The following is a 7,998-nucleotide window of genomic DNA, read 5'->3' as shown; positions in this document are numbered from 1 at the left end:
CTGAATTTTAAATTCAAAAAAATTCTTAAACATCACTATTAATTGTTCTCATTTATAATATTTTATGTTGTTATTCATTTTAACAGATAAAAAAATCTTATTATTTCCTTCTTATACTATTTTTAGTAGTAATAAATTACATAAACAATAATAAAATATAATTTTGATTAAAACCTTTTTAAGAATTATGTAACAACAACATAAAATAATATAAAATCTAGTGGGAGTATTTGTTTTTCATTCTTTTTCCTTTATTTTAGTAGGATTAATAGTAATACGTATGAATTATTTGTGTTCACACTGATATGATTCATTAATCTACTAGAAAATTGATTTTCAAAATATATTTTGACGAAAGAAATTATCTTTCATTCGCGGAATTATATAAATTTATTATAAATAATTTAAAATTCATGAAAAAAATAAACATCAGTTAACAAAATAGTTAAATGGGAATAATATATATCCAAATACTGTTGATATATTCAGTTATATTATTCAATATGTGATGTATTTATTGAATCAATGTAAATATCGAATAAGTTGAAATTTAAAAAATAACATTATACAACAGTTGCACATGTATGTGGGCACATTATACATTTAAAAAATAATTTGCAGTAATGTATAATGTCATACTATACATATAAATATTAACATTAAACATGTATACTTCTGTATGAAGGTATAATGTAACCTTATACAATATTAATACTTTCTAATTGCATAATACCAAATAATACATAAAATGCCTCTTAAATGTAAAAAAAACTTCTTAATGTATAACATAATGAAATATATAGCAGAAGAATTATATTATACATTAGTCTTCCAAAAATAATTAATGTATAATGTCCGATATATTATAACTTATACATTAAAATATAATCTCCCATAATGTATAGTATCACACTATACATATAAAATATTCACCTTATACATTAATTATCTACAAGATTATAATAATTTAAAGGAAAAAATAGTGTTATTGTAACATTACATTGGTTACACGATAATAAGGAAAACGAATGATTCAATTTTCTTTATTACGTGAATTGAAAGTGTACATCTTCAATTCCAATTATAAAAGTGAAGCAAATAGGAGGGTGATGAGAGAGTATTAATATTGCATTAGCTTGATTGTAGGCGTAAATAAAGGAGCACATATATGGAGCAAAAATCAGTGCACTAAAATAGGAGCAGAATATGGTATTTTGATATGTATGAGGCGATGGGAGAAAGAAATAGTGAATTTAAGGGATTTAAGTAATTACTTTGGGATTTTTGTAATTTATTTTCCAATATGGGATTTTATGTAATAAGGTAAAGTTACCTTGTGTATATATATATATAATTTTTTTTTTTAAAAAGTTATCAGGTGCACGTACACCCTCGGCTAACCACGTGGGTCCGCCTCTGATAAGACCCAATGGTCATGCAATTGCAGTGGCTACAAAATATTTATTCTTAGTTGATGTTATTTCAAAGCAAAATGCTCAAACTACAATTGTCCACCTAAAACCCAAACCCTCAATCATTTCAACTCAACATAAATAAATTCATCGATAATCAATCAGAATCAGGCAGAATAAGATCATAGAAATAACAAGATTATTGGTTACACTAAAACTCATGTTCATACTAGCTAATCTTTCCAGGTTGCTGGCAATCCTTGTGGATTACATGCAGCTAACAATACAGAAAAACCTCAAACATTTGGATACTCGATAAAAATTATTTGTCTGATCACAACTGGCCATCCATTATATAGTAATTAACATAATTATTAAATTGAGGTTACTAGTGCAACAATTGAGAGTAATAGTGCTCAGACATGTATGCAAAGAGAATATATACTAGGATGACGGATGTGCTGGCCAAAAAAAGGGCAAAAAGTGTAAGTTTGCTAAATTAATATTTTTGTATATGTAATAAAGAAAATGGTAATAGACAGTTTAGAAACTACATTTGCTAGAAAATTTTATGTTTGTTTTCAGATGTTGTCCCAAATATCTAATAGGGCAGCTAACAACAACTTATGTTGCTAGTTATCACCTTAACAAATTTTGAATACAATAGTATGTATTGTCTATAGAAAATATGAATTGATTTTTTTTTTTGATAATTAGCATTTCATTAATCACCAAAAGTAATCAATTATAGAATTAGCCAAATCTACATAACCTGACTTTCATAAAAGGCTAAATCACAACTAACAATGTTGCCTACAACTTAAATACTGTCAGAAGCTACATTGATCAAACATAACCTAACTGGTGCAGTAGCTCTGACACAACAAACACAAGCTATCCTCGTCGCAATCTTTTCAATTTTGTTCTCTATCTTCTCTAGTACTCTTGTATTCCCCTCCTTCCATATCTCATAAATGATTCAACATACTATAATGGAGTCATTTGAGCTCTCTGGCTTTTACATTTTGTCTTCTATATTGTCCATATTTGTATGCCAAGTGAGCTGAGTTGGTGTGTTGAGTTAAGTCAAGTCTTGCAACCTCTTCCAAACTATTTTTCATAAGAATATTCATCAAATCATTCTCTTGTTTATAGGATCAACTTATATGTTCCATTTCTGCATTATGTATACTATGAGCAGTCTGTTTTGAAGTTGCAACCAAGTGGTAAAGATATCTTTTAGCAAGCTGAATTATGACAAATAACATTCTTCCGCTCCACTTGTACATGTTATGTTACATTTATCTCTATTAGCATTTTGACATAGGTGATTTTTCCATATTGGGTTTAGAAGAACACTCATCAACAAATAAAGAGATGTCAATTGTACTAGCAATCCATCTAAAAGAATCACAAACCCAACATATTAAAGGCAATTGGGAAAGGTGACCCATAATGGGATCTTTGTAAGGAATTCTGCATTAAAATCAAGCTTAGAAGTCCATTGCTTTAGAATTATTGGCTTATTTCTAATGCTATATGAACCAACTAACAATATTTCTTTCATATCTGAGGCTTATTAGAACTTAACTATATAGTATCCTTCATCATGATTGAATAACTCGGGCTAGACCAGGTTTGTGTTATAAACTATTTCATATAATTGTACCCTAACATCTCCTCAATAACATATAACATAAGGAAATATTTCCATTTAGGCTCTTCCTTCTCCTATTCCTTTTTATCCATCTTAACTATTGCATTTGGATTAACTAGCTCAGGTGTAATATAATTCAATGATAGACCATTACTTGCCACTCCATTACCTACAAATAAGCTAACCCAAGGATTAACTTGCTTTATTGGTTGTGTCACCGTCAATTTATCAAATTGTTACTTCAATTATTGCTCCTCATCTTGATCTAGTTCAGCATTGCTCAAGGAATAATAGGTGAAAGAACAATGTTCAATTAACCAGAAGAATTCGTTAAAGGAGTTTCCTAAACCCTTTAGATTTGAGCCTATGTGGTGTAACCACCAGTTCTTCCAAGGACTGGTTAATCAATGCTTCAATAACCCCCACACCCTTCTCCACACCATTAGCAAGTTCCAAGATGCTGCAAAAATTTGGAATTTTAATATTTTTGGTAACATGTTCTACAAAATCAAAAGACCGCTTGCTAGATTAGATGGCATTAAAAAATCTAGACACTACCATTATATCACTTTCCCCGACAACCTGAAAAATGAGCTCCCAGAGGAATATAAGCTCACCCTCCAATGCGAAAAAGATTTTTGGAAAATCAAATCCAGAATAAACTGGCTCAATGGGGGAGATGTCAATACCAGGTTATTCCAAACATTCACCCTCAATAGAAGGAGAAAAAACGAAATCTTTTTCCTTAAGGATGACAATGGCAATCTTGTCAGGGGGAAGAGACAACCACCAACCACATTACTGCCTTCTTTAGCACCCTTTACACCACTAATCATTTCAATTCTAGGTGGTACAAAACTCACCCTAGAAGTCACCACCTTGCCCTGTCTGGGGAAGTTAAAGACAGTCTAGCCAGCCCCCTGAGGGATATTAAAGTTATCAAAGCTCTCAACTCCTTTCATTCATGAAAGCTCTAGGGCCTGATGGCCTACATCCTTTGTTCTTCTAAAAATACTGGAGCATTGCAGGTGGGAAAACTATGTAGTACTGCCACAGGGTTTTTAAAGATAGATGCACCCCAAGGAGGACAACACCACCTTCCTTTATCTCATTCCTAAATACCCCAATGTTAACTCCATAAGGAACTTTAGACCCATTGAGCTCTGCCTTCTCCTACAAGCTGATTACTAAGATCATTGTTAATCTTGACGTTCTAATTGATCCTAGTCAAGCTAGCTTCCTAGCCAACAAAAAGCAGCAGACAATTGTGACGCCCCGCGTCACTACCTATTAAATTCATCACGTTTTGGGCATGATTCCGAGCATTTTGGGTGCATTTCGGAGCCCGAAGGGGCTTCCACAACGTCTATTGACAAGGCCAACGTGGGGGCATCTTTGGGAGGTCAAATTACAAGCTCGAATCAACATTTATGGGGCTTTGGAGCCTTGACCAGCTGCTGAATAGAAACTGCACAGAAAAACAGGTTGCTAGACAAGGGCCTTTCACTAGTGCATGGATTGCATGGCCAAATGTAGAAATGGTGACTAGCATTTGTTGTGGCCCTTGACTAAGGGACTTTATATATATCTTGTAAGGCCCTCTTAGGCAGATATCATATACTTGTTTTTACTTAAGAAATATATAAGAAAATTGGCTCTTCGAGCCTCCCAAATCGAGTGTTTTCCTTTGCTATTTTCCTTACGTGTTTGTGTGAGTGTTCAAACGTTCTTGGGGACTGATATTGATCTGGGTTAGGACTGAGTTTAGCATCGATATTGAGAGTGTTAAGCTATCCACGCGCGGCTAAAAATAGGCCCGTGACAAGTGGTATCAGAGCAACACTTTGAACATGGCATACGACGGCGACAAGGAGGTTCACGGCGGAGACAATTTGGGCAAAATCAAGACCAGAAAATGTGACAAGAGTAGGAACAAGGATGAGACCTAATTTCCAGTTAGTGAGGCTATCACAAACGTGGAAGATGGTGAAGGTTCAGTATCTGGCTCTCTCGATGAGAGAATCGTTAGCACGAAGGCTGGCTTAGCGGTTTTGGACCATCGCTTCAAGGCCCTTAAGTTCAACGTTGGTACCCTTGAGGCTGCTGCTCTTGAAGGGATGGACGAAGTCAAAGCTGACTTGTCCGAGCAGAATAAAGAGCACAAGGAAGGGCTGACCAGCTTGGAACTCAAGCTTACGGAAGCATTATCGGCGCTACATGAGGAGTTTGGTTCAAAACTGTCCGAGGTGATGTTGGGATAGTCCGCTTTGCAGGAAGAAGTTGTTGATTTGAAGCAACAACTGGAAGCAGCCCGTGTTGGTGGAAATCATAGTTCTGTGGCTTACCATGATGCTCGTATTGAGGCTCCTAAACCCAACGTGTTTAAGGGTGAAAGGAACGCTCAAGACGTAGAAAATTTCATATGGCAATTGGAGTCGTATTTTGAGCACGTCAAGATTGTTGACGGGGCAGCAAGGATCCGAATTGCAACCATGTACTTTAGTGATGTCGCAATGTTGTGGTGGCGTAGAAAAAAAGTAGACATGGAGAGGGGTCTTTGCACTATAGCTGATTGGGATCAGTTTAAGGATGAATTGAAGGAGCAATTTTACCCTCAAAACGTTGTAGATGAAGCCCGACGGAAGTTGAGGGAACTTAAACAAACTTTTTCCATTCATAACTATGTGAGGGAGTTTACGAAGCTCTCACTTCTTGTGACAAGTTTTAGCAGTGAGGACTTGCTATTCTTCTTTCTTGATGGCCTCCAAAATTGGGCCAAACAAGAGTTGAGGAGGCATAATGTCAAAACCGTGGATGAGGCCATTAAAGTGGCAGAATCCTTGACTGATTTTCATACCGATTATGCCAAGGCGAAGGATAGTCGGAACAAGCCTGTTGCTGCCAAGGGAGATCGTGGGGACAAGGGTAAAGACAAGTTTGTTCCCAAAAAAAATCGTGATTTCAAAGGCGAACGCAACCAGCCATCGTCATTCCGCAAGAACTACGAGGAGAAGAAGAAAGATATAGCTAACCGCGATAGCAGCTGCTACCTTTGTGGGGATACGTCTCACTTTGTGAGATCTTGTCCTTCATTGAGTAAGCTGGGAGCGATGATTGCAGCAACACGAAAGGATCAAGCTAGTGCGCAAGCCGAGGGTTCCGGGGAGCAAGAAGCACCAGCTGCCAATCCGGAGAAAGAAAAGGGACATGCCGTGGGTTTGTTCAACCACATGGCTTTGTTCAACCACATGACGCTTGCTGCTCTTGCTGCAAAGAAGCATAGCGTTAGAGATCGAGAGTCATTATTTGTTGATGGAGAGGTGAATGGCTGAGCAGTCCGCATTATGGTGGACACCGGAGCAACGCATAACTTTGTTACGGAGGAAAAGGCTAAAGAACTCGGCCTTGCATTCGTGACCAGTGATTCCATGTTAAAGACCATCAATTGTCTCCCTACCAATGTCAATGGCCTCGCTCTTCGGGCGAGTCTCACCTTGGGAGGTTGGAAGGGAGAAACGGATTTTTTGGTTGTTCCGATGGACGTCTTTGATATTGTATTAGGGCTGGGTTTTTGGTATGAGATTAACGCGTTTATTTCATCACGTCTCAACCAGCTAGCCGTTTGTGATGAGGTGGTTCTTGCATTGTTCCACTTATTCGCGTCACTCAAAGTGGCACACGCTTGTCAGCGATGCAGCTTGTTAAAGGTTTCAAGAAGGGAGAACCAACCTTTCTTGCGACATTGATGGAGATCGTTGATTGCCAAGAAGCTGAATTAGTGCACCCATGTGTCCAACGTGTTCTTGAAGAGAACAAAGATGTAATGCCAGAGGAGCTGCCCAAACGGTTACCTCCACGAAGGGAAGTTGATCACGAGATCGAGCTGGTACCCGGGGCAAAGCCACCAGCTATGACCTCGTATCGGATGTCGCCTACGGAGCTTGAGGAACTTAGAAAACAACTCAAGGAGCTGCTGGAATCAGGCCATATCCGACCATCTAAGGCACCCTTTGGAGCTCCGGTCTTATTTTAAAAGCAGAAGGAAGGGACGTTGGGGTTGTGTATTGATTACCGTGCTCTCAACAAAGTCACGGTGAAAAACAAATATCCCATTCCTTTGATAGCTGATTTGTTCGATCGCTTGGGGCAAGCCAAAGTGTTCACAAAGATGGATTTGAGGAAGGGCTATTATCAAGTTCGCATAGCCGAAGGAGATGAAGCCAAGACGACTTGTGTGACTCGTTACGGGTCCTATGAGTGGCTGGTCATGCCTTTTGGACTGACCAACGCACCAGCCACGTTTTGCACACTAATGAATAAGATCTTTCAGCCATACTTGGATCAATTCGTGGTCATATACTTGGACGACATTGTTGTTTATAGTAGCTCAATAGAGGAGCACGTTAGACACCTTCAAATAGTGTTTAATGTGCTACGGGAAAATGAACTATGGGTCAAAAGGGAGAAGTGCACTTTTGCCCAGCCAAAGGTGCAATTCTTGGGCCATACGATCAGCGAAGGGCAGATTCAAATGGATAGCGACAAAGTTGAGGCGATACGGGATTGGGAGGTTCCAATGAAGGTACCCGAATTGAGGTCCTTCCTTGGCCTTGCTAATTATTACCAGTGATTTATTCTTGGATACTCGGATATTGCTTCTCCTCTCACGGATTTATTGAAGAAAAATTGTGTTTGGGAGTGGAATAGTTCGTGTCAAGGGGCATTCAACAACCTCAAGGTAGCCATCATCAAGGAACCAGTTTTGGCTTTATCGGATTTCACGAAACTGTTTGAGGTGCAAACGAATGCATCCAATTTTGCTATTGGTGGTGGTGTCCTAATGCAAGAGGGCCATCCGATAGCATTTGAAAGTAGAAAATTGAATGATGCGGAGCGGCGCTATACAGTCCACGAAAGGGAGATGACAAC

This window comes from Capsicum annuum, chromosome 2, assembly GCF_002878395.1.
Source record: "Capsicum annuum cultivar UCD-10X-F1 chromosome 2, UCD10Xv1.1, whole genome shotgun sequence".
NCBI classification, from domain to species: Eukaryota; Viridiplantae; Streptophyta; class Magnoliopsida; order Solanales; family Solanaceae; genus Capsicum; species Capsicum annuum.
This window is presented reverse-complemented; position numbering follows the sequence as displayed.